Source organism: Mirounga leonina, unplaced genomic scaffold, assembly GCF_011800145.1.
Source record: "Mirounga leonina isolate KUSES-001 unplaced genomic scaffold, KU_Mleo_1.0 Mir_366, whole genome shotgun sequence".
Taxonomy (NCBI): Eukaryota; Metazoa; Chordata; class Mammalia; order Carnivora; family Phocidae; genus Mirounga; species Mirounga leonina.
The window spans coordinates 13,647,527-13,674,653 of NW_023270709.1; the positions used below are offsets into that span (position 1 = coordinate 13,647,527).

The 27,127-nt window shown below is 42.7% G+C and overlaps 1 protein-coding gene across 3 annotated transcripts in view; it reads right to left on the minus strand.

Moving 5' to 3' along the window:
• The window catches only part of NEDD9 (neural precursor cell expressed, developmentally down-regulated 9), a 209,091-nt gene that overhangs the window by 167,275 nt on the left and 14,689 nt on the right, over nt 1–27,127 (minus strand). Inside the window, exon 1 of one of the 3 annotated variants that reach the window (XM_034985673.1) lies at nt 14,517–14,704. The exons of 1 other annotated variant lie outside the window; for it this stretch is intronic. The gene's annotated coding sequence lies outside the window, so the exon portion shown is untranslated. Of the gene's footprint in view, nt 1–2,683; nt 3,119–14,516; nt 14,705–27,127 lie in introns of those variants that run through there. One more of the 3 variants, XM_034985674.1, reaches the window with a different exon arrangement.

The following is a 27,127-nucleotide window of genomic DNA, read 5'->3' on the forward strand; positions in this document are numbered from 1 at the left end:
AATGGTGCCTAAGTGACCAGCCCTCACTCAAAACTCTAGCCCTGAGTCTCTGATGAGCTTCTCACCCTTGCCGTGACTCATTGGAGGAATTAAGCATAGCCTCTGTGACTCCCCTGGGAGAGGATTCTTGGTAGCTTGTGTCTGGTTTCCTCTGGACTTTGCCCCATGTGCTCTTCCCTTTGCTGATTTCTATTTAAGTCCGTTGGGCATAATAAATCATAGCTGTGGGTATGACTATATGCTGAGTCCTCTGAGTCCCCCTGGTGAGTCAGGGGGCTAGCTCCAGAGCCCTTGTTTCCCCCTGTGGAGGCTCTAAACTTATAACACCTCCCTCATTGTGTGATCGTGAGGCAAAGGAGGTGTGCTTGCTCAGAACATACTAAGTGCTCAGTGAAATTCTATTATATTATTATGCACCAGTCCTCTATCCCTTCCACCTGCTAACCAGGAAATCTACCTACATTCCCTATAGGCCAATGATAGATAAGTAGAATGTCTCTAAGAAGCTGAAACATGCATGAGGAGGGAAATGGAAGGGAATAGTATGCAACTCAATGACTTATTTTTGTTAACAATAATATCTATCATAAGATCTTTTCTTTTAGCCAAATGGAGCTTCTATGATTCCACTCTTCTTTCCTTGCCTCTTCTGTCTCCTTGGGCCCAGCTTTGAGGAGTTGGACAGTGTGGTGATGGTGATGAAATCAGCAGAGCTGGCTGGGTGTTTAGGAGAACTGAGGCAGAACCAGGAGAGGGGCCAGGCAGTTTTGGTTGAGCCTCTTTCATAATGGTAACCCTACCATCCCCCAGATGGGAACATATTGTCTTGCAACAGAATACTGTATTTTTTTTGTAGAAACCATATTTTTAAAAATTCAGTTTAATTAACATGTAGTGTATTATTAGTTTCAGAGGTAAACTTTAGTGATTCTTCAGTTGCATATAACACCCAGTGCTCATTCCATCAAGTGCTCTCCTTAATGTCCATCACCCAGTTACCCCATACATCCACCGACCTCCCCCCAGCAGCCCACTATTTGTTTACTATAGTTAAGAGTCTCTAATGGTTTGTCTCCTTCTCTGATTTCATCTTATTTTATTTTTCCTTCCCTTCCCCTATGTTCATCTATTTTGTTTCTTAAATTCCACATATGAGTGAAATCATCTGATATTTGTCTTTCTCTGACTGACTTATTTCGCTTAGCATAATACCCTCTAGTTCCATTCATGTCATTGCAAATGGCAAGGTGTCATTCTTTTTGATGGCTGAGTAATATTCCATTATATATATATATACACACACACACACACCATATCTTCTTTATCCATTTATCCATCAATGGACATCTGGGCTCTTTCCATATTTTGACTATTGTGGACATTGCTGCTATAAACATTGGGGTGCATGTGCCCCTTTGAATCACTGTGTTTGTATCCTTTGGATAAATACCTAGTAGTGCAATTGCTGGGGTGTAGGGTAACTCTATTTTTAACTTTTTGAGGAAACTCCGTACTGTTTTCCAGAGTGGCTACACAAGTTTTGCAACAGAATACTTAAGATTCTGCTTGCTAAAATTATTTCTCAATCACCTTCACTCATTTCCTACCTTTCAAGCAGAAACATCTAGTTTCTTTCCACTGAGGAAACTAAATAAACCTAGCATTTCACAGACTTATTCTTACACTGCTTTCAAAGAAAAACAGCTCTTCCTGCCAAATGCCTGTTTGCTATATGTCAGAGCAAATGTATGGCAAGTTGCTGTGTTGCCCTAATTAGTAGAACAAGATGTCCTACTTAGAGCTGAGTTGGCTAAAGCGCAGTACATCTACATGGCAGAATCTGGACAGTAAAGGAAGATGTCCTTGATGTAAAACTTCATCTCCTCCATCTCCTCCCCAAAATGCCTTTTACTAGAGAAACAAACTTATTTCATAGTAAGAAATATGACTTAAAATGTAAACGGCCAGTGAGTAGTGGCTTGGTGATGCTGAAATCTATATCAATGAGATCAAATCCTTCCCTATGAGCACATTTTGATGAAGTCAGATTGGAAGGAGTTCACGCCTTCCACAGATATCAGAGAGTTAGAAAGAGGACTTGGTCAGAACAAGAGCCAAAAGAAGGAGATGAGACTTAGGAAGAGAAGCTGAAGGGCCACTTCATCTATATAGTAGATTTTCTCATGGGAAATCTTGGCCTTCGGTGGGCAGTATGATAAAAGCAATATAGGAGGGGTGGAAATTTGAACAAAAATATCCTATCTTGCAATAAAACCCATTTTTATCTAAGAAAAATCAATGTCCTTACACCAAAGGTGTGTTCACTGTCGGGATCCACTGCAAAGAGTTGCCGCGTCATTGGATAAACTCCCTTAAGCCAATGACTCAGGTTCAGTCCTAGCTAGGTCTTTTGCTCAGTTGCCCAATTTTACATAAGTTACCTTTGGACCTCGATCTCCTCAGTTTCGTTATCTGTAGAGTGGGGGATATAATAATGCTCCCAGGACCCCTGTGGGCACTGGATAAAATGATGTGGGTCAACGTGCTGACTGAATTGTAAATCAATACCTAAAGTTTGGTCTCCAGGTTTCACTGTATTGAACATTCAGAAGGGAGCGTTACCTCAAGAGGAGAGCCTTATAAAGCTTAATTGCTAATGGAATGGGCATTGCAATGAACTCACTTCTATGACCAGTCAAATATTAACTTTCCTTATTGCAGTAGCTGAATCCGTCCTCTCGGGTTGGTCTAAAAAGTGGTCCAAAAAGGTGATGGGCATCAATTAAGACTTCGGTCAGAGTCTCTGAAGTAGCCAGTGATTTAGTTTCTGAGATGAAGGAAAACAAAAATCTTACCAATGACTGGATAAAAATAACATTCCTTTCTATTGTGATCATCCGACATCAAGGAAATGTTTGAAATTTAGGCAACATAGTATGATATGCCTGCTACAGTTATTATATGGTGAAACTTCTGAAAAACACAGCGGCACAAATGTGTTTTATCAATCTTTGCTGTTGGTAAGAATCGTGGGGAAAGCAAATTTGAGTCACTTCCCAGTGCAGTTCACTCTAAAATGGATCACTATTCTAAGGGACTCGTCATGCCTGTTAGATTCAGATTCATCGGCTTGGAGTCCCCCACCCCCACCCCGCCACCCCCTCTGCTCCCCATCATTCAAACGCTCTGTGCTTTCTTCACAAATGCTGCACACAGACTGTCATTAGGTGCAGAGTAAGCTGCGATTAGCAAGTCTGTCAGCTTCTCTTACAAGGAACTTATTTTTCAGTGGAAATTTTTGTAATGGTTCCTGTCTGATCTTTAACTCTTCCCTGGAGACCAAACTCCCTAGCTCAATTCTTGGCAACTCAACTCTAAGAGTGAATGATACCCCTTTGGACCAATTAATTACTGTAATTTCTTAAAAATTTAGCTACTAGCTGTTTTGGCACCTTCCGCACAGCACCCCTTGCAAATAAATCCTGTGGAGCTCTGAAATGTTTGGCCTCCCTGTTTGAACCCTCAGAGACTTGCAAGACTGAGTCTCGGTTCTCACAAGGCCTCTTCAGTGTGGTCAGGGGTAGTAGGCAAAAGCCTCAGTGTTTCAGTGACTCACTTGCATTTCATTTACTAGGTGAGGGTGATAAGGTGTTTGCCAACGTTGCCCAGCTCAATGACCAAGGGGCTGTGTAGACTTTATAGTGTATCCCCTGGAAACTGCTTCTCCCCTCTCCTCTAGGCCCATGGGGTCCCTTGCAAGTTGAGAAGCAGAGCTAGGGTTGGAACATAACTAGGAATCTAAACAGAGGGAGAAAGTTTTTAAACTTAAAAGGCAAAAATAATGAAGATCTCTTTAACTTACAGATAAAATGCACATAATTTAATTTATCAACTAGAGATATTCCTGTGATTCCTCATGAGCACAGAAAATCGAGTTGTCTGTGTGAAAATCGAGTTGTCTATGTCTCTCAAGAGGCCATACAGTGATTTTCTTTTCTATTTGCTTGAGTCACACTGAGCTAACTACTATAACTACTACATGACTACAAATCAACATACAACGAAAGAAATGATCCCAATAGTTTTGTGACTTCAAACCTGCTTGAAAAAAGCCCCAGGCTGGCAGGGCCCTATTGGTGCTCTTCCCCCCTGTTGCCCAGCACATGGCAGGGACTCCAGAAATACTTTTGACTGGTGACTGATAGGCATATTGGTCTACATGATGACAAAGGTTATCCTTGTATTTCATCTTCATGAGCTCATGTTTATCACCGAGGTAATGAAATATCATTTTGACCCTCTTTACAGAGGCTGAGATGAATTTAATTGGATTATTTCATTCACCCTAGAAGTCTTTGGGTTTTTTTTTCATGCTCTTCTCTTCCAGAATTCTTTTCTTGTCAAACCCTATTCATTCTTGAGGCCCCTTCTCTTTTATGAAAACTTATTCTCTGTCCTACTCTTCTTCCTCATAGCTAGTATGTACTGAGCTTTTAATGTGTCAGATACGGCTCTAAGTGTTTTGCATATATTAACTCATAGAACATTCAAAACCATGTACTGAGTCATAAAAACCACTGAGTGAGGTATTACTGCTCTTACCTCCCATCTGTAGAGGAGAAACTGAGAAACAGAAAGGTAGAGTGTAACATGCTCAAAACCACACAGTAGTAATGGGGTAGAAGTGGGACTAAGACCCAGCCTATTGGCTCCAGAGTTGTCTTCCTAAATATTCCACCGGTTATCAAGCCCTCTTGGATCTGCCCATTTCCTGAACTCTGATGATCCCTTTTGCTTTTGACTTTTTTTTTTACAAGGAGATAGATACTAATCATCATTTTACTAAAAATAGGCTTAATACTCTATGTTCTATTGTATTTGTTGCTTTGGATTTAGTTCATATCTTTTCATATATTTGTGTATAGATCACTTTTATTCTTTTATTTTTAACAGTAGCATGGTATTCCAAAGTGTGGATTCCCAAATTATAAAAAAGGATCCTTCTGATGGACATTCGGACTGTGTTCACATTTTCAATATCCTGCACAACTGCATTTCGAATCACTGCAGAAGAAAGAAACACATGCTAGGTTGAAGTCAAATAGAGAGTGTGGGGTCAGGTAGTTCTTCTCTGCTAAGAAATAAATTATTCAGCAGAGAGAAAATGAGACCAATATTGCTGCTGGAGGCATTAACTCATGTACGTAAAAACTCTTTTCTCTAGCCAACACTTTGTTTAACTGTGACATAGACCCATTTTGCCGCTAAATCTTCCCAGCAGGAACCCGGGAGGGCCGATGGCAGGCCTGCTTGGGGTAAGGTATTATGTGAAAGCATTCCTGACATTTTCCTATGGCTGAAACAAGCAGCCAGCCACATTTTCTCAGAAAAATGCTCAGGCCAAAAATATTCTTTGCTCAGCTATATTGACTTGAACTCTGTTTTTCAATCAGGCTGTTATTCGAATACTGGAGCAGATCCAAATTTGCTTTCCTGAGGAAATGTCCATCTCTGCCCACAACATGTGCAGGCCAAGAGGGTGGGCTTCTGGCCTCTCACGAGGGACAATGTGCCAGAAGGCTGGCTCCTGTGTCTGCCCTCCCACGACCTGCATGCAAGTCAAAGGGAGCAGCTCACAGATCCCTAGAAGTCCACTGGGGCACAGCCACCTTGCACTTCAGCTCAGACCACCTAGTCTTCCCTGCACAATCTCCTCACACTTTTCTGTTTCCTGTTCTTCCATATGGGCCATATGACCCTCAGCCCTCCTGAGCAGGCTTCCTGACGTAAAGAGCTCTTCTTCTCCTGGACAATAATGGCATTGGCCTCTAACATTCACTTGGCGAATCACTCACTCATCATTTGTTTATCCACTCAACAGATATTTATTTTGCACCTACCAAGTGCCAGAGTTGCAGCACTGAACAAAACTAAGTCCTTGCCTGACAGAGCTGGCATTTTCAGGGGAGGGAACAGAAAATCAAGCAAACGCACAGGTATTTACTACACCGGGTGGTGATCAGTGCAGGTAATGGAGTGGGTGTTCGAGGCGGGAATGTGGCTATTTCATATAACATGATAAGGGAGGGCAGCGTGATAAGGTGACCCATGACCTGAGAGCTGAGGGAGGGGAGGAGCCTCACAGGTAAGTCTTGGAAGGTCCTTCCAGCACACAAGTCATGAGTTGGGCGCGCACTTGGCCATTTAGGGGAGCATCAAGGAGGCCATTTAGCGGCTTTGCAAATGTGATTTTTGTTTTGCAAATGTATGTTTTCTCCTTAACTCAAATGTAAGCTTCTTGAGAGTGGGGGCAGGGGGCATGGTAGAGATGACAGGTGATGCTTTCTTTAGTAAAATTCTGTTCTCTGAAGTACACTCATCTGTAGTATGTGTTCTTGTGCCCTTTCCAGCCCTTTCCAAAAACTTTGATTGGATTATTACCCCTAGCTGTGACACTTGACTATCCTAAGAAAATACTAATGCTCTGTCAGAGCATAAGTTGTGCACATGACCCTCAAATGCCCAGGGCAACATATCACACTTAGCAAGCTGGTACGGATAACCTCATCTTAAAAAAAAAAAAAAGATTCTCAGTTCTAAACAGTATGAACTAATGCCTTTTTCTCTAATGCCTGCCCTTGCGTCAGACAAGACACCAAAACCGCAATGAAAATAGAGGCCAGTAAAGTAATAACTTAAAGCAACCAAAGAAACACCATCAAACAGTCCTGTCTTTCCAAATCAATAGTTCTCAAATCAGAACACCCTGATGAAGTAGTTCTTTTATCCATCTTGCCATAAAAATAAAGAAATTATGAAAAAAATCAAGTAACTATGCACAATGTACCTTGATCATTTTATTTTAAATACAATGGTTTGCAATTGTCAATCCTTACTGTCATTTATAACTGAATTACATGTGCTTTCAAAAGCTGTATAATGGATAGCATGTTGTGTATAATTGTTGAATGTGTTTAAGGTCATTGTATAATTTACATCTGAGGTCTCTTGTCAACCATAAAGTCCATGAAGACACAACCTCATTATGTCCCAATACCACATTATCAAGGAAAATTGCATTTGACTGACTTGTGTTGTATTTGCAGTGCTTCTTGAGGACATAAAACCTACAAGTGTTTTTAATTACTTGGACATCTCTTACATATGAATTCCTTAGAGACAGGGATTTTGTCTACTTAGCCTCACTGTCGAATTCTCAACACCTTGCACAATGCCAGCCCATAGGGTTCCCTTAACAAATGTTGAATAAATAACTAACTTCTTAAATGAGATACGGTACCTGTGATTGTTAATTTTATGTGTCAACTTGGCTAGACCAAGAGACCCAGATATTTGATCAAAGATTATTTTACATGTTTTTGTGAAGTTATTTGTTAGGTAAGATTAGCATTTAAATTAGTTGACTCTGAGTAAAATAGATAACCCTCTGTAATGTGGGTGAACCTCATCTAATCAGTTGACAGTCTTAAGAGAAAAAGACTGCTCTCCCCCTGAGCAAGAATTCTGCCAGCAGACTGACTTTGTACTCAGCTGCAATAGCACCTCTTCCCCTGGTTTCCACCTGCCAGCCTGCTCTGCAAATTTTGAACTTGCCAGCTTCCATAGACACATAAGTCAATTTCTTAAAATAAATCTTTCTGTATACAAATATATATGCTCACATACTATTTGTTCTGTTTCTTTAAAGAACCCTGACTAGTTCAGTATGCCTTAATCATTTATTCTCTCAGTGAATCAATCAATATATGTTTACCAAGAATCATTCTCACCCACCAAGACCCCACAGCCACCAAAGCCAGACCAGTGACACAACCCTGGAGAGCTTTTGACCTCAACTTCTCCACTCTGGTGGAGGGCCAGAGAGCCTTACTTCCTCAATGTTTCATTTTTTCTTGTGATGCAAACAAGAGAACATTGTACTTGCTAAAGCCATGTTGTGATGGTGTTATGGGAGGTACCAACTTACTACTGTCATTTTAGGGGAAAATACTTCCCATAGTGATACGGAGACATTAATAGTATCACTTCCTCTAAATATTTCCACTCTTTACGAGTGAAGCTGTGGGTGGGGAATTTCTGTCATGGAAACTAGCCAAAAGGTTACAAAAGGTTCACGGACACTGTACCATTTGATGACTGTGTGGTCGCTAACTGGTCCCATATATGCTAAGGGAAAGATGATTCTAAAAATACATCAGCGGGAAGCCTCTACGGGAGCATGGTATGAAATTTGGTTCTTTTCGGGATCTAGCAAAGTGATTAGCAGTCACAGAGCCCGTTTGCTGACCTGGGGGAGGATGCAATGTAGAGTAAGTATTCAAATAGAGCCTTCCGCCAAGAGTTTATGTGGTAGGAGAAGCGGACATTGAGAAGGAAAGCCTTCCTTATTGTGCCCACAGTAAGCACAGTTCTCATGTGGGAGTTATGTTTTATCTCTGAGAGTCATTTTTATCTCTTTCTTCCTTCCACTTAAGGCCCCTTCCCTCCTTTGATGTCTTTTTCCTTCTGGCCCTCAGTTCTCTACTTCATTTACCTCTTATCTCCAGTTAAAACCTGTTTCTAACATGCAGCAAAGCTTCACACCTCTGCTGGTCATACTTTGTGCACGAGAGAGGGGGAAATTTGGGGAGCACTGTGCCTTCCTGAAATTTTACTCTGAGCCTCCATCTTTGGCAATTACCTAGCACTCTCAATGGATAGAAATGATAGATGGTCATATGTTTACACAAAAGAACGCTGTACAGCCATCAAAATAACTCATCAACGTCTATTTACATCAACATGGATAATCCTCAGAAATAATGTTGAGCCAAAGAGCCAGACATGGAAGAATATGTATGGTATGATTATATTTGTTTCAAGTTCCCAAACAGGCACAAATAAACTGCATATACAGTACACATAAATTATATATAAATTAATTTTTATAGAAATACGTTTATGCATAAAGTGCACATACACATATAATATATGTATACATATAGACATATGAGGCCGATCTAAACAGAAAAGGAAGGGAATGTGATTAACACAAAATTTAAGACAGTAGTTCCCTTTTTTGGGGGGGCATGGGTAGAAACGGGTACAATTGGTAAGCCGCTCGAATCAGGCTTCAAGTGTCGATAAAGTGAGCAGTGGTTCAACATGTATTTGTTTTAGTTCTATTATTATTTAGAATGTATGTCTACATAACATGTACTTCTTTGTGGTATGAAATGTTTCACAATATTTTACAATTTTTCTAAAGTGAAATTTACCTGGGTTATTAATCCTCATTTATCTTCCTTGGGAAAGGAAGGGAGGGGCTCAGGGAATAACAGCTGGTTATAAAAATTAAAGAGAAAGCTCATTGAGTTATAGACCTCCATTAGCCGACACTTCTAATCCGAAGCGAATGTGAAGAACATGGATGCATCGACACCTCCTTCAGCCATTGCCAAGTGACTTCTAAACCCCTGGGGAGGCTCACTCGAGGCAGAACCCCCATGTATGTAATGGAGCCTTGCGGTGTGTCAGTTTCACATGGTCTACCATCACCAGCTGGATATTTGGGAGCCACAGTGGGTGCACTGAAGTTGTTTATTTGAATGATTAAAACTCAGCAGGGGGCGCCTGGCTGGCTCAGTCGGGTAAGTGACTGACTCTTCGTTTTGGTTCAGGTCCTGATCTCCGGGTCTTGAGATCAAGCAAGCCCCGCCTGTCGGGTTCTGTGCTGGGTGTGGAGTCTACTTAAGATTCTCTCTCTCCCTTTCCCTTTGCACCCACTCTTCTGCTCTCACCCAAGCTCAATCTCTCTCTAAAAAAAAAAAAAAAAAGGTGCAGCAAAGGATGGTGTGATCACCCCCTGCCTAGGACATGCCCGTCGTTCCTGGGCGAGCGGCACTCCCAGGATGGGTGCTGGGTGGAATGAGACGCCCCTGTGACCTTGAGGAGCTCCTGCTCTAGAGAAGCTCTGCCAGTCTTCTCGCAAAGTCCTACCTTCCAGCGTCTGCACACCGGATGTGCTGCCAGTACAATCAGTAACATGATTTTTTTTCTTTAAATCGACTCACTTTTTTTTTAACTTAAAGATGTTTATAGCATCAGATAATTTATACCACTCCTGCAGATAAATTACCAGTGCCATTAAGGTTAATAGAAGGTAATCATGAAAAATAGATGCAGGAGAACAAAACCATCCTGTTAACTTTTAGCTAGCGAGCATTGCCTGCCGATGGCTCTCAGCCCAAGGGCCCACTTTCTTTTTGTTTAAAATGATACTTGGCCAATGGTTAGAGAATGTTAAGATCAGGCCAAAATCAGAGGCTCAGAAGAGTGAAAATGGAAAAGTTTTCTATGACAAAGTCTAGTGACTCAGCATAATTTTAGGCCATATCTATATATCGTGTACCATGTAAAATTATCATATGGTGCACCGCCGTTTGGAAATTTTGATCAAATGACTTGCAAGGAGACAGATAAGCAGAAGGCAAATGGAGGGGGCTTGTTGTAAGATGCGGTACAGTTTCGTAGAGGACGTGTTAAGTCTAAAGGTGCTCTCCCTGCGGCACCTGGTTGGCAGTCGGTGGAGCATGTGACTCTTGATCTCAGGGTTGAAGTTCGATCCTCACGTTGGATGTAGAGATACTTAAAAACAGAAGCTTAAGGGAAAAAAAATAAAGGAGCTCCCCCTATGTAGTACCTGGGTCCTTTCTGTAAGCAGGATCTCAGAAGGGGATGAAGAGGACCCTGAATGGATATGAGAGAGATCAAAATGCAGATATCTAAGATTAAATAGGGAACAGCGGATGACATGACCCGAGTGTCCACAGCACTGTGTAGCAGATTGTCTCAGCTTCAATTTCACCAAAGCAGACCCTGACTCAGATTCAAGTGCATGTAGTTTAACAAATGATCCCAGGACACCCTGGTGGGGAGCAGAGAGTGGGGGATGGGTAGTGAGAAGGCACATGAAAGGCACATTATCAAGCCAGCTACCACTGTGCGCAACTGAGCTTGAGCTCACGAGGAAACTTTGGGGCAAAGGTAAAAGGCTTGTCTTAGAGTTATTCCATTCAGGCCTGAGGGAGCTGGGATATTTATGGCCCATTGGAGAGTTAGTTTCTGGGCATTTTCATTTGCCTTTAAGCAATTGCAGTGGCTCTACCTGGCTTAGAGAAAGCTCTCAGGTCTTTAGATAAAGATTCAGGCTGTTAGAAGTTAGTCCAGTTCTGGCAAACCATGAGAGACTCTTAGCTCTAGGGAGCAAACTGAGGGTTGCTGGAGGGGAGGTGGGCGGGGGGATAGGGTAACACGGTGATGGGCATTAAGAAGGGCACGTGACGGAATGAGCACTGGGTATTACATGCAATTGATGAATCACTAACTTCTACCTCTGAAACTAATAATACATTACATATTAACTACATTGAATTTAAATAAAGAATTAAAAAAAGGGAGGGAATAAAGGGATGTCCCCAAGAGGTGAGCAGCTTGTAAGAAAGACGAATTAAAGGAGTAATCATCCTCTTAACTATGACAAAAAAAAGAAGACGACAAAGAAGTTAGTTCAGTCCTGATGAGGCCGCAGGGATCTAGGTAGGAAACTGACTGCTTTTACTACACCCTCCCTCTGCTAGAAACTTAAAAAAACCTGTCCTGTTTAATCCTTACCAGAGCATTCCAAGAGAGCTAGTTCCCTTAATTTACATACAAAAAAGAGGCACCGGAGCTGTTTCATTTGCCCAAAGTCATACACAGCCTGTGTTCTATACCTCTGGTTACACCTTTCTAGTCTTCTTTTTCAGTATTGAGGTGAAATTCACATAACATCAATTAGACATTTTATTTTAGTTTTTTTTAAGATTTTATTTATTTATTCATGAGAGACAGAGAGAGAGAGAAGCAGAGGGAGAAGCAGGCTCCCAAGGAGCAGGGAGCCCGATGTGGGACTCGATCCCAGGACCCTGGGATCATGACCTGAGCCGAAGGCAGACACTTAACCATCTGAGCCACCCAGGCGCCCTAGACATTTTAGAGGACCATTCAGCAACATTCAATATATTCACAGTACTGTGCAGTCACCACTTCTCCCTTGATCCAAGACATTTTTGTCACCCCAAAAGGCAATCTCGGACGCATTAAGCCCTCTCTCCTCATTTTCCCCTCCCCCAGCCCCTAGTAGCCACCAATCTGCATTCTGTCTCTACTGATTGACCCATTCTGGATATATATAGATAGATAGATAGATAGATTTTATTTATTTGACAGAGAAAGACACAGCCAGAGAGGGAACACAAGCAGGGGGAGTGGGAGAGGGAGAAGCAGGCTTCCCGCTGAGCAGGGAGCCCAATGTGGCTCGATCCCAGGACCCTGAGATCATGACCTGAGCTGAAATCAGGAGCTGGATGTTCAACCTACTGAGCCACCCAGGCGCTTCTTCCTCGGGATTCAGTTCTAAGCCAACCTCCTGCTTTCTCATTCGATACTTTCCCTCAGGTGTATATTACCAGAACCCGAGGCTGCAATTACCAACTCTACGCCAAGGATCCCCAGACCTCTGCTTGGAGCTCTAGATATTGGTCAGTGTTGACTGCCTGGCTGACATCTGCCTTTGGATCCATTCTAGAACTGAACTAACCTGGGCCTGGTCCCCACCAGCTTCACCAGTTTCTGTGATCGACAAGTAGCATCAACATCCATTTGGATGTGCAAACCAGGAAACTGGGGGTCATCTTTGACAATCCCCCCTCCCCCTCTCCTTTTCTGTCCACCACAAAGTGCTGTTGATATTCCTTTCTAGATGACTTTTAAATTTGTGTAATCCCTTCTCCACTGCCACCACTCTTGGCTGTACTCACACAGATATGCTCGCTTGGCTGACTTCATCCACCTTCTCATTGGTCTCCCTGTCTCTAGGTGTGGCCCCCTCCCATCCATTCTTCACACCTATGGAAAGGGATTTCTGAGAAATGCAAATCGGACCCCAGCATCTCTACATTCTGCGGGGCTTTTAGAATCAGCAGCATCTTTTATACTGAAACTTTGGGCTCATTTTGAGCCACTTCCCACTTCCCTCTTGTTGCACTGACCTTGATTTTGCCAGATAATTCTGTGATCTCCTACCTCAGGAAATGGTCTCCGCTGTTCCCTCTCCCTGGAGCATAGCCCTTGTGAACTCCTACGCCTTTTTCAGTTCCAGTCTCCCCTTCCTTCTAGAAACCTCCCTGCCTCCCAGATGAGATCAGCTTCCCCTACAATATGTTCTGATCCTTATCACATTTGTGTAATTAGTAATTAACATCTGCTTCTCTCCTGGACTGTAAGCTTTTTGGAAATAGGACAACATCAATTTTGCTTCATCCTATGTAAGTTTTGACTTAAACACAGCTGCCACACAGTGAATACTCACTAGATAGGTGTTAAATACATGAATTAGCTAATTAATGAGAAATGAAGTGCCACCTTAAAGCTGATTTCACATCCTTCCCTCTCCCCTTTGCCCCATTCTTAAAACAGGAATGTCCTTGAAAATGGGGAGGAATTTCCTCCCAAACTTGGAAGGAAACAGAAACAAGGAGGAAAACCACTTGGTTGGTTCCCAGAGTTCTGTCACGGGCAACTGCTCTTCACACCCACTTCTGGGTGAGAACCAGCTTCTGGGGGGAGGGGGGTGCTCCTCAAGGAAGGGTTAAGAGACCAGAGCACCCACTCTCAGCTCTCATCACTGGCACAGGGGGAAAAAATCTGCTCACCAATGTCCACACAACTTTGAACAACGCATAACCCTTTTAGAATGGCTTCCCCCTTTCAAGTTGTATATGTTCTTCATTTTGAAATAATTTCAGCAAGATAAAAACCCTTTGTGGAAGAAAGGCAATCAAATGAATGAACTAGTTACGTGACTTAGTAAATATTGAGAAAAGGAAGGATGAAGCTGTTGGGGTGGCCCAGTGTGACCAAGTAGAACACCGTGCAATTTGTTCCCAACCCCTTAGAGATGATGCTAAGGACAAGGTCTCTGCAGAGCTGGACACAACAAGTCCAATTCTCAATCATGGTTTCTTGTCCCCTCAAGGGTCGTTCCCAGAGGACCTGAAAATGACATTATAAATGACTCAAATCCACATCAAGTGTAAGTGATAGCCCGCATTTAGGAAGTATGGAAATCATTTAAAAAGAGCCAAAGCACAAGGTTATCACAGGTAAGCTCTCTGAGGAGGGCAGCAAGAGGGGAGGAGCTATCCAGCTCCTACACCAGGAAGCACCTACCCAAGATGATTCAAAAACTAGAATCATGTAGCTTTTAGGTTGCATTAAAGCCAGTGCCTGCAGGTCACCTTGGAAGAAACCTGGAGTCCCCCTTTCCTCCTTTGGGGCATGTTGAGTCCCTCTGGGTTCCAGTTAAGGGGTATCAACAGTGGGGAACACTAACAGATGTCTGACACCAACTCAGGAAGTCAATCTGAGTGAGTCTCCCCACCCCCTCAGGCCACAGCGAGTGTATGGGAACTCACCCAGGGCAGGACCACTGTTGCTGGCTCATTGGGTCTTCCCTGGAGTTCTTGCCCTCTGTCTGACCAGGCAGGTGGGAGGTGGCAGCTTAGTCCTGCCTCATGATTATGCTTCTCTCTTGCTGCAGCCACCAGACTGGCTTCTAAAGGCAGCTGCAAGCATTTCCTTACTGGGCAACCACACACGTAGAATGTGAGTGGCGTCCGTATGTGTGTGTTTTTCCTTCCGGTTGCTGTAAGTGATGTTGTCTCAGTTCATTTCCTCTCTGTGCCACTTTTTTTTTTTCTCTGATACACGGGGGGCGATTTGTAGCTCTACTCCGGACTGCTTGCTATTTTGAGAAGAGAGGTGATCTTTAAATTATGATTGCAATGAAATGTAGGGCAGTGGCATAAACTACTTTCTAGGCTGCATGGAGGCAAACATTAGGCTATTGCAAGGCCAACTAGATTAGGATTTTGTGGTTTTAGGGACTTAAAATATCCTAAAGATTTCCACTATAAATTGACGTGAAACATCTTTTCATTCTGTGCATTGCAAGAGGTACCCTGCTAGACATTGGGTACACAGATGGAGAAGTCCTATTTCCAGTGTGGTATAGAAGCAGAGATCGAGCAAGGGAATTGGGAAGGGAATTTGGAAGTTACTTAATCCCAAATCCTTTGTCTTCTCACCGTGCTTTTGAGTCGCAGCCAAGTGGTATGGTCTGAGGCTAACCACCTGGTGGTTACCCTTTAAATGCTTTTGATCTTTCTGTGACTCAGCTTCCTCATCTGTAAAATGGGAGTAGTCATAGGATTATTGTGGGACTAAATGAGTTGTTCTATGTAAAGCACTCAAGGGATGGCTGCCACAAGTATATGAGCGTTTGCTATTATCATTAGTGGCCAATTTTATTAGCATGAGCTCAGTTCTTTGCTTTTTGCCTTCTCTTTCCACTTCTTGTCCCTTACTGGTGCCTAGAGATGACTGGGGGACAGAGAGGGTGGAGGAGAGAGGGAGATGTTTTGAAGAATCAATACTCCCCAGTGATCCAGCGGCTTGGAATGCTCTTGCTTGCTCTATCATTAAGACAAGGAAAGCACTGTCCTTGGACTTCCCTTCATCCTTGCCCTCTGTTCATGCTGTATACTGCATTCTTGTGACTTCTATTTTGTTGTTGTTGTTTTGTTTTGCTTGAATTTCCTGTAATACTTCTCTGAAATTCAGATCCGTGTCATTTATTTTTAAATGTCGAGCTTGTCTGAATCATATTAAGGACATACTTGGCCCATAAGCAGATGCCACATTTAAACAAAGAAACAAACATTCAGCTCAATGCCTTGTGTAATTAGGACTTATAAATAAATCAATAACAAGAACATCTATGGCAATCTTTATATGTGTATTACATCCATAGGTATAATTAGCAATATTCATGATAAAAATATCATCTATTTTTTCTTTCTCTTTTCTTTCCCTTAAAAAAAACACACCACTCTTGTGTACATGCTATATATCAGGAACTATTCCAGATTAGAGGTAGAATTATCCTATTCCCAAGTTTTATTTTATAGCGTAGCATATCCATAATAAATCAAGTGGAGCAGAAGGCTAAACAGTACATTTTTTTTTCAGAAATGTCCCTCCATGCATTTCCCATGATCCCATTTCTCCATTAAATATTTAAGCAGTTTAAATTTAAATGTGTCAATTTCAGAAAAAATAACTTGCCGTTGTACATAATACCCAAAGGTTAATGCTATCGAGTTGTCTCCTAAGTCAGTGACACCCTAGATAATATACAGGAAGCCTAAGCTTGGCCTTCAGATACAGAAAGCACTCGGGTTCGTCAGCTTGATTATCCTTAACTGTTCTTTTGTCTACATCCTCATGGCTTCCTTTCTCATTTGGAAGAGAGGGCTTCTGCAGCCTGAGGGCTTCAGAATGGAGAGAGAGAGAGAGAGAGCGTGTCTGTCAAGGCTAACTAACTGAGGAGCTCAGACTTCGTCCAAACACAGATCACACTTGTTCTAGAAAAACAAGTGAAATGTTTTTTCCCACTTGGAAAGATGAAGGTATTCTATGTCTGTTTTCCTACTTAGATTTTTTTTCCCTTCTTTTTTTGGTTTGTTTTCTTCTTTTTTTTGATTAGGGGCGGGTTATGCCACGTGTCAGGATTTTGACAAAGCCCAGACAGTTCTGACAACAAACAAACAACTGTAATTTCTAATCACTCTATCCAATGAAGACCGTGCTTACATTTTCATTTTTATTTAAACCATCTTCTTGACTGCTTTAATTAGCTTCTTCACACCGGCTCAGTTAGCACCACGGATGGTTTATAACTACCTGTTAAGCAGTAGCCAAACCCCAGGCAACTGTTTTGAATTTGTCATGGGTGTTTGGTCCAAGAAGCAACTGTTGTATGGAGTGGAGTCTAAGGGGCGGGGGAGGCAGAAGTGGGAGCATTTGAGACAATAAAAAGTTAAAAAAAATCTATGGCCAAGTTGTATGTGTGTGTGTGTATTTATGCTTCCATTTGCGTGACTCATTTCCCTCCACGACTGAATGCAGTATTAGCCACAGGGAATCAGCTACCCACTGAGGAATTTAAATGAATATGCCCAAGAGTTGGTTTGGCAAATTTTAATAGAGAACTTGTCTGGTATTATAATGTGTGCCTCATCCCTTCTCGGGAATAGGAGTCAGTCTTGTGGTTTTCATTTTCAGATGAAGAAATGAGAGCTCAGAAAGATCCAGTTCATTTGCCCATTGAGTAGCTGTTGTATACCTGCAAACTCCTGCGAGCTTTCCCAGGCATGTGTGGTACATTAGTCCCCAGGACACAGGGCCTGCCCTCAAGATAATCTGGTGACATAACTATTCCCATGAATTGGTTCACTCAGATATTAAAAGCATTTATTGAGCAAGTGCTATGATAAGTAAAAAATGAATGAGAATCAGCTCCTTCCCTCAGAGAGACTGTAGGCTAGCAGGCATGGCAAACCCTATCCACCTTCCTCTTCTGCTCTCTTCCCACTTACAACCTTCTCTTTTTCCCATTACAGGACAGCTTTGTCTTCCCCCCCTTCTGTTCTCCCAGTTCATCAGCCAAGTCCCCAGTCCCCAGTCCTAGAACCTCATGACCAGCTATTTCGGCAATGCCTTAATGTTGATTTCCTTGTTCTACTTCTGGGTGTTCATGCATTTCCAGCCATGAGTGGAAGCTTGGTCTACTTTCCTGCTCCAGAGCTACCTGGCCTCACTGGGGGAAGTTAAGAAAGGTTGATCTGTCTCCTTGCAAATTCTCCCCCAATTAGCTCCACTGAGGCCCTTCTGCTGCTCAGGAATTTTCTTGTGCATCTCCCACAGACTGTCAAGTCTTCCTTCCATTCTTTTCCCTGCCCCAGCAACTCTGCGCCAAGCCCTCACCTGGTGCCACGTGGAGGGTAAGCACTGATGTGAGCTCTTCTAGTGACTGCCTGGTCTGGGCAGACCATGGCTCTAACATCCTCCTGTTTCCTCATTCTTTGCACATTCTCCAACCTTTTGAATTATAGCTTCTAGCATTGCCACTTGACTAATAGTAAGAGTCATAACTACCATTTTTGATGTTTATTATTAGTAGGTAAATGACATTTGCAAAGATGAAACCATCCTTCTAGTTCACAGAACAGCTGTGTGAAGAAACGTGGGCATCTCGAAGGGCAAAGGAAGAAAGACTAAATTATTCTTAAGAGAGCGCTGATGGCAAATTTAAAAAGATTCCAATTTATTGGAAGCATTCATTGCATTTAGGCATCTGGCAAACACCAAGCCCTCACCTCTCCATTACTTGTATCCTGTCCACCTAGCTCTCTTCTGGATGGTAACCATTTTTGCCCCCACCCCCAACCAAAATAATTGGGAACATCTTATTAGTGTTGATTTCCCCATAATTTTTTTAAATTAATGTTTTAAATCTAAAAGTAATAAGTTTATATGGTAAAAAACTAATATTTCAGGTAAAACTGAAGTGCCTTTTGAGCATCAGCCTTATTATAAATTCCCTCCCGTGCTTTGCCCACAGAGAAGCCCTGCTATCTGTCCAGCATGAATTCTTCTGAGTCGTTTTCTAAGCATTTACATAAATATATGTAACCACTGTCAGTTTGCAGTTGGGTATATGTGCCGTCTACCCCTTGAGCCTGCGTGTGCACACACACAGGACACGAGACTGAAACCATTCTGTTATGCTCGGTTTCTGAGGGAACTGTCTAAACTGCTATTCTGATTTCACATGCAAATAGCAAGTTGAAAACAACATCTTATTCATGAGAATATAAAAAATAAAACGACAGTGCTGCCTTGGATGGTTGAAGAGACTGGACTCCTCCGTTTGTCTGACTCTTGCTCTTTTGTTTTCTAAATATACAAAAACGTGGATTTATGTCCAGCTGGTTGGTCTCTGAGTGGAGATTCCCAGATCAAATACCAAAGGTTCGGTAGTCATTTGATAATGGACTTTCCTTTTTGCCTACATGATCCCGTAGCCAAAATTCAAGTCAAATCATGCCTCTCCCCAGGTAGGTGTGGTGCTCCTGACCATGACCCCAGCCCTAGGGAGGGACCACCACGTGCTGTTTCTGATCATTTATAGCCACTTTTCTCTTTCCTCTTCCTTGCACATTGTCTTCCTTCTCACCTGTATGGCAGGTGCCATGCACAACCACACATGGAGGGATGACTACTTCAAAGATTGAGAAATATTTTTTACTGACTCCTAGTACTTAAAACCCCAGAACTATTTTATTTTCCCTCTAGATTTTGGACAGTTATTTTCCACTAATACAATACAACTTAAAAGGGAACTCCAATTTATTCCTTCTCTATTTTCACCACAACTTCCTGTTATATAAGCAAAAGCCTTGTGTCTACATGTTCACGAAAGCCCTAAACCTCAGTCCCTCAATTTTATCTACCCTCTTGCTTTGCCTCCTTTCTTCTTCCTTTCAGGCTCAACTTCCCTGATAGAGGAGTCTGTGTCTTGTGCCTTCACGTTCACACCTTCCATTCCCTCCTTTCCTACTGCATTCCTTCCATTCCAACACCTGGACCCCCCGCCCCCAGCCCTCCATGGAGGTTGTCCCTGTGTCACCTAGGGATCCTGGGTGATGAAGCCAATACAAAGTCTTTCCCTCTGTCAACATTTAAAACAACTAATCACCTCTTCCCGCTCAGACCATTTTATTCTTTCTTTGAGGGACCCCACTCAGCCCTGGTTCAACTCCTTCATGGCTACTGCACCTCCTTCACTGACTGCCCCCCATGTCTCACCATTGGACTGCATACATTTTCACTCTCCTGCTCCCTCTGGATGGGCTCATCGACTCCCATTTGGGTGGGGCCCACCTTTGCCCCCTGCACTCTCCCGTACTGTCATCATCAAACACTTAGTCTCTGTCTTAGTCAGTGCTGCCTGCTTTCACAAAATACTATGGGGGCGGGGTGGCTTAAACAAGAAACAGTTATTTCTTACAGTTCTAGAGGCTGGAAGTCCAAGATCAGGGTGCCAGCATGGTCTGCTTCTGGCTAGAACCCTCCTCCTATTTTATAGATGGCCACCTTCTTGCTGTTTCCTCACACGGGGGAGAGACAATCTCTTCTGTGTCTCTTCTTAGAAGGTCACGAATCCTATTATGAGGGCTCCATCTTCATGACCTAATTACCTCCCAAAGACCTCATCTCCTAATACCATCCCATTGGGGATTAGGCTCCAAAATTTTGCTTCTTCAGTTTAACCTGTCACTAAATTCTTGTTTTGTTTTTAAATCTCAAATCTTGTTGACACTCACTGGTACCACCTTAGTTTCATCTTTCATTGCTTGGACCATCACAATTCTTAACTGTGACAACCATTCTCTAGCACACTGTTGGGCACAGGCTGCATCCTCAGGAAATATTAGTTGAGTAAACATCTGCCCAATACTAGATATTCTCAAAGGCAGATTTCAAAGCTCCCACTAGTTCCCTGTTGCCTATGAAATAAAGTTGAAATGACAGTGGTGAATCAAAATCCATGCTATCCTCTTAGATTCTCTCCTGGTTGTCCACACCTAGAGTGCCCTTCACCTTCCCATCACCCTAAACTGCTCACTGGTCCCTAATGGTTCGTGTCTTCTCATGACCGTGGTCTTGTAAAGGCTGTTCCCCTGCTTAAAATTCTCTTCCCTCTTCTCCTTGTGGCAGCCTCCTTTAAGACTGTACTTCCCTGGACAGAGTATCTTTCCTCCTTTCTCTGTCACCCTGGACTTCGAGGATCCTGATGGCCACGAACTGTTGCTTATTCATTTTGGGGACTAAACATTTTACAAAGTGGTCTATAGAGGTCTTGCATCAGAATCACCCATGAGGCTGGTTAAACAAAGATTCCCCAAAGCTGCACCCTTGAATTGCTGAATCAGTTTGCTGGGGAGTGAACCCTCCTATGTAATTCTTATGCATATGAACTTTTGAGAATATAGTTACAGTATCCAATAAATATTTGATGAATAAAGACATGATGAAAAGTACTGAGATTGCTGCTTCTAAAAATCTGCTCTACATCCTTCATTTATCTGGGGGTATATTTTGGCTGGAGAGAGGTCCAGGGAATTTGGCTGGGCCATGGATCAAAATGACCTAGTGGGAAACAGCCTTGCATTATTCTCTAATCAGGTCATGCAAAATACCTATTGTCCTGTCCAAATGCCAGATGAAGTTTAGGGTCATTCAAAGCCCTGAAGATGGTTGGCTGTGATAAGAACTAGCAAATTCTTGCTCAAGTCAGAACTGGTATTGCGGGCATGTTCTACATTTTTAACTCACCAAAGCCAAGTTCTTAGGTTTTAGTGGTTCACAAGTACCTTCTAAGGAGTCTCACTGTCTCATTTGCTGTGCTTCTCACCAGTATTGATAACTCTAGTGTCAGTTAATAGCCCTCCCTGTCGACATTGGGTGGACTGTGAATGCACCCCAAGGATTTTTAGACTTTAGGTGAGACTGCTAGATTTGTGAAGACAGGCAAGCCTTGTTTGGGACATAATGTCTCTAAAGTGTTCTTTTTAAATTTCTTCAGTAGATTTGGAGCTCTACCAACAAGGTCTTGAGACTGTCATAAAGCACCATACCAGGCCTAATGAAGACTAATATGCCTCATCTAAACGACCTCATGACTACCCAAAGTATCCTCCATAAATATTTGTTGGATTTGTTATTTACCAAGTAATTAAATATCTCCAAAAGTACATATAACAAATGTGTAGAAACACACTGATATTAGGTAGTTGCATGTTAACATATGTATCTGAGACATAGAAGAGAAATGAAAGACATCATGACTGATCTGAAATTGGTGGTTCTCTGTGGAGGAATTGAGACCTGGGGATAGCACTCAAGAAGAAGAGGGAAGATATAGGTTGACAACTGAGCCATCTCCTGGATTGTTCATATGATGTCACAGCTGGGCTGAGCCTTAGAAGGTAATTTTTTAAATATCACTTATTCTTTAATGTTTCCATTACTTCTTTACTACACAAGTAACATATATTCATTGCCTAAAGAATAAGTAATTAAAAAAAGATGACATAACCAATGCTACATTAATAGCATATACTCTTTTAAATGTTTTCTTAAGTATATGTATTATAATACTATACTGGATTAATTTCCTATTGTTGCTGTCACAAATTACCACAGACTTAATGGCTTAAAAGAAAACACATTTATTATCTTACAGTTCTCTAGGTTAGAAGTCCAACACAGGTCTCACTGGGCTAGAGATAGCATGCTGGTAAGGGCTGTATTTTTTTGGAGGCTTTAGGGGAGAATCTCTTCCCTTACTTTTCCCAGCTTCTAAAGGCTGCCTACATTCCTTGGCTCATGGCCTCTTCCTCCACCTTCAAAGCCAGCAATGTTGAATCTCTATGACCATTCTTCTATAGTCACATCTCTCCCGACTACCGCTGGGATGTTTGCTCTCTGATTTTCAGGCTCCATGTGATTAGATTGGGCTCTCATGGATAAAATAGGAGCCCATCTCAAGGTCACTAACTTAAAAACATCTGCAAAATGCTTTTTGCTGTATCAAGTAACATATTTATAGGTTCCTAGAATTAGGACATGGACATGTTTGGGGGCCATTATTCTACATATTACATATAGAAATTAAACAAGTAAAGTGCGTGGAAGTTGAGTGATTTACCTAAGACCACAACACTGGTAAATAATTCCATCTATTAAACTCAGAGTGCAAGAATCTGATCAGATTCTCAACTAATGGGAGACTTATGATAAAGGAATGTAGGGAAGACCGAGAAAAGTTTGAATAAACATAGGACCAAGCTTTTCAGGAACTGACACCTTCTTCTCAGTCTATAGATGCCATGATTTTGTTGATTTCTCAACAGCAGGCATCCGTGGCACCAATAAAGCCTGTACCTTTTTCTGCTGCCGCTCTTGACACTTCTCAAACCCCTTCTAGCTCCTTCCAATGGCCTTCCTTTACTGCTTAGCTTCCTAGTTTCTACTGACTCATCATGGTTTCTGCCCACTGCCTCCTCTCCATGGGCCTCTCGGTTTCTGGACCTTTCTGTCACTTGTATTTCTGTCCTTGTGTCACCTTCAAATTCGCTAAAAGAAAGGATCTGAAAGAGTCTGTTGGTCACTATGGGGCACTGGATACCCCTGTCCGAAAGAGGGTTCTCACTGGGTTATTTCATTGGCTGCCAGCCAGCTTATGGGTAGCTGTCTTCAAAAACAATGGACACTTCCCGGTTCCATCAGCCAGGGTCACAGGGTGAGTCACCACAATCTGTATGTAAGGAATCACGTAGGGTCACATGGCTCAGAATAGGGTCACACGGCTCAGAATAGGGCCACAAACAAGTAGGTGCAAAGAGATTTGTCTCCAAATGCTAAGTTTCCCCACATGTGCACCCCTGTATCATACACTGTAGTTGAACCATATCTTGGAAACACAACTAGAATAATCTAGCTGAATGAAAGCATAAGCCAGGGATGAACAAGAGGAAGGCAATGGTGCTCAGAACCAATACTGAATAAGGACATTTTGAAAAGGTTTAGGTAAACGTTTTCAGTACTTGAAGACTCTAATTGCTGACCTTTAACAAAGAAGCCACAGAGGCTTCTGAAAGTTCTAAAATTATATCATCTTTATCAGTAACCAGGACCTCAAATTGCTCCCACAAACCACATAGGGCCTTACGAAATAAGGCCTTGGAAAGGGGACTCTGATGTTTCTAAATTTTGCACCCATTTGTTTCTCCAGCTATATTTGCTCTGAAAGGGGAAAAGTGGTCTCAGTAACTTGGAAAGAATGAGTCTAAACAAGTTTCAGAAGAAGGAAAGCTCTCTTGGGCATGCTGAACCCTGCCGCCACCACCCACCCCCTTCCTAATGGAAGAATGTTTCATCTGATATTTCCCACAAAAATGTGTGCTGTTGTCACAGCCTAGTGGTGCCAACACAAATCTCAAACACAGCCACCTCCTTACTGAGAGTACAATCCGGGCTGCTTTTGGTCTGGACCACAGTGACCAGGGACAAAAATTGATGTCAAATTTCAATTAATTACATGGGAGGAGAAGGCCATCTGACAGACAGGGTCTTAGCATGAATGCTTTTTCCCTGGTGTCAGAGTATTGGGGTGCTGCCATATTACATAAAGCCAGGGCTTTTTCTATGTGGTATGATATTTTTCTCCCCTTCTTGTGCTTTTAGAGAGAATACCAGTGGCATGTTGCTGTCTCAATTTTTTACACCCCGCAATAATTCATTGAATTCATTCATTTTTTTTTTAAACTCTGAAATACAGAACATTCTTTATGCAGTCAACCAAAACCTTGATTTTGAGCCATTACCGCTGTGTTAGGAGCGGGTGATAAACTATCGGGTAAAAATATACATAGTATGTTTTGTGTATTGAATACTTTGGCTACAAATAACACAAACATAGAACTTATAAAGGCTTGAACAACAGTTATTTGTTGCCTCACCAAGCAAGAAGGTTGAGGTTGGTTAATTCAGTATTTCAATAAAGGTCTCATGTCAGCTTTACTCCCCAAGTTTTTGGTCCCCTCATGATTGCAAGTGTGTGCCATAGCTCTAAACAGTGCATTCTCAACCAAGACCCAAAGTAGGGAGTGTCTTTATTTTGGCTTTATTTATTTCTACCTCAGTATGGGACTTCCAGATGACCCAGGTGGACGGGGAAAACATTCCCTATATCCACATTTTTCACAGGGCATCCAAAATACTCATGCTTCAGTATCTGCTTTGCTCCTTAGTAGTTGCAAGATCTTGAGTTAGTTTAACCTCTGGGAACCTCAATTTCTGCATATGTAAAATGGGGAATTATATGTATCTCACTGGGTTGCTGTGAGGATCAAATATATTAGTATATGCAGAATACCTAGCACCATGCCTAGCCCATAGGAATCCCTTCCACAAAGCCCCCAGGCTGCTTACAGTCTAAATTGCTGGGTAATTGACAAGTCAGTCAGCTTGTATTCTGATCGATGGTTTAAGAGTTTGACTCTTGATTTCCGTTCAGGCCATGATCTCAGGGTTGTGAGATTGAGCCTTGCATCAGGCTCTGTACTGAGTGTGGAGCCTGCTTAAGATTTTCTCTCTCTGACCCTCTCCCCCAACTTGCACTCCAGTGTGTTTTCCTGGACGGCAAGCGAAGAGTGTCCAGGCGGAGTTGACAAGGGTGTCAGCCACTCGTAGGGGAAGTTCAATGGGGACTGAGAACTGCCCCATGGATTTGGTGATGTGGAAGTCATCAGTGACCTTGACAAAGCAGTTTGGTTGTGGGTGGAGGTGAGAATGGAAAGGGAAGTTGGAGGCAGCAGTGTAGACAATTTCTTCAAGACACTCCACTCTAAAGCAGAGTAGGGTGAGAGTGGCAGGAGGGACCAGAGTCAGTGGAAGCTCCTTTTTAAAAAAGATTTATTTATTTATTTGAGAGAGAGAGAGAGTGAGAGAGAGAGCAAGTGCAAGCAGGAACAGAGACAGAGGAAGAGAGAGAGAGGATCTCAAGCAGACTCCCCCTTGAGTGTGGAAGCCAATACAGGGCTTGATCTCACGGCCCGGATCATGCCCTGACCCAAAATCAAGAGTCAGATGCTCAGCAAACTGAGCCACCCAGGTGCCCTGATTTTTTTTTTTTTTTTTTTTTTTTTTTTTTAGAGAGATAGTGAGAGCAGGAACACAAGCAGGGGGGGTGGGAGAGGGAGAAGCAGGCTTCCTGCAGAGCAGGAAGCCCGATGTGGGGCTCGATCCCAGGACCCTGGGATCATGACCTGAGCCGAAGGCAGACGTTTAACGACTGAGCCACCCAGGTGCCCCCCAGGTGCCCTGTTTTTAAGATAGGAGATTTAATGTGCTAAAATGATAATCGAAAATCTAATAGAAAGGGGCAATTTTATGACATAAGAGAGAGGAGAGTGAACTGTTGGAATGAGGACTTTGAGCAGGATAAAGGGATGGGAACTAGGACATAGTGAAGAAGCTGGCTTCCATTGGGGGGTTAGCTCAGCTGCTCCACAGTATGGCTGCCTTGACATTCACTTTTTTTTTTTTTTAAGAAAGCTCTATGTGGGGCTTGAACTCATGACCCTGAGATCAAGAGTTGCATGCTTTCCTGACTGAGCCAGCCAGGCACCCGTTGGCATTCATTTTGTTTGGCCAAACAGCCTGGAATGGTCCTTGAACTGACACCAGGCCCTCATATAAGCACATACTCTAGCTAGCAGCCTGCAAAATCACAAGCAAATGCAAGTTCCTGATATGACTTCCCCAACAGCCCTTGTGATCAAGTCCCCCCCCCCCCCCCCCCCCCCCCCAGCAACCTCCCAGGGCCTTCCTCTTGTATGCTCCTTAGATAAGACTCCCTGGAGCTTACCCAAATCCACTGTGATTTGAACTGGCCAATCTGTCCCTGGCTTGAGAACCTCAAAGCATTTCACCCCTGACCCTAATAAAGGCAGTGCCCTAGGTTCTGTCCCTCTCTCTGCCTTGACCTCTCTGCCATTTACTTCCTCTAAGACCGATGAGTCATCAACCTCTCTACTCCAATTTCTCTTGTGGTCTTCTATTGAACTGTGGCTCACCATCCTGCATCCTGTGTTCCATGTTAACAAACGTCACTTTAACAAACTCATAAAAGCTTCTCATGAAGAAGGGCAGCCTACAGGTGTGGAGTGTGAGTGGATGCAGGACCTCTGCTTGTGGCTTCTATTTTCTCTGTGAAATAGGAAATAAGCTTGTCAGCCAAGACTGAAGTCTGGAGGGGAGGTGGTGGGGGTTTAGAGAGGATAAGATGTGAGATAATCATCTTGAAAGATGAATGAACTTGGGAGATATGGTAGGATCACTGGTTAGTAAACCAGGGCGAATCAAGGCTGTGGCTATTGTATGTTGGCTCCAAAATCTATTTTTGGACCCTGATATCTCTCCTGAGTTCCAAACTCATATATCCACCTACTTGTTGATATCTATCCCCTGCCTTTTCATGGGAAAATTAAAGCTATTATCTCTCTGCCCACCACCACCCAGTGCTCTTCTGCCCCTCATTTCCAAAGCAGAATAA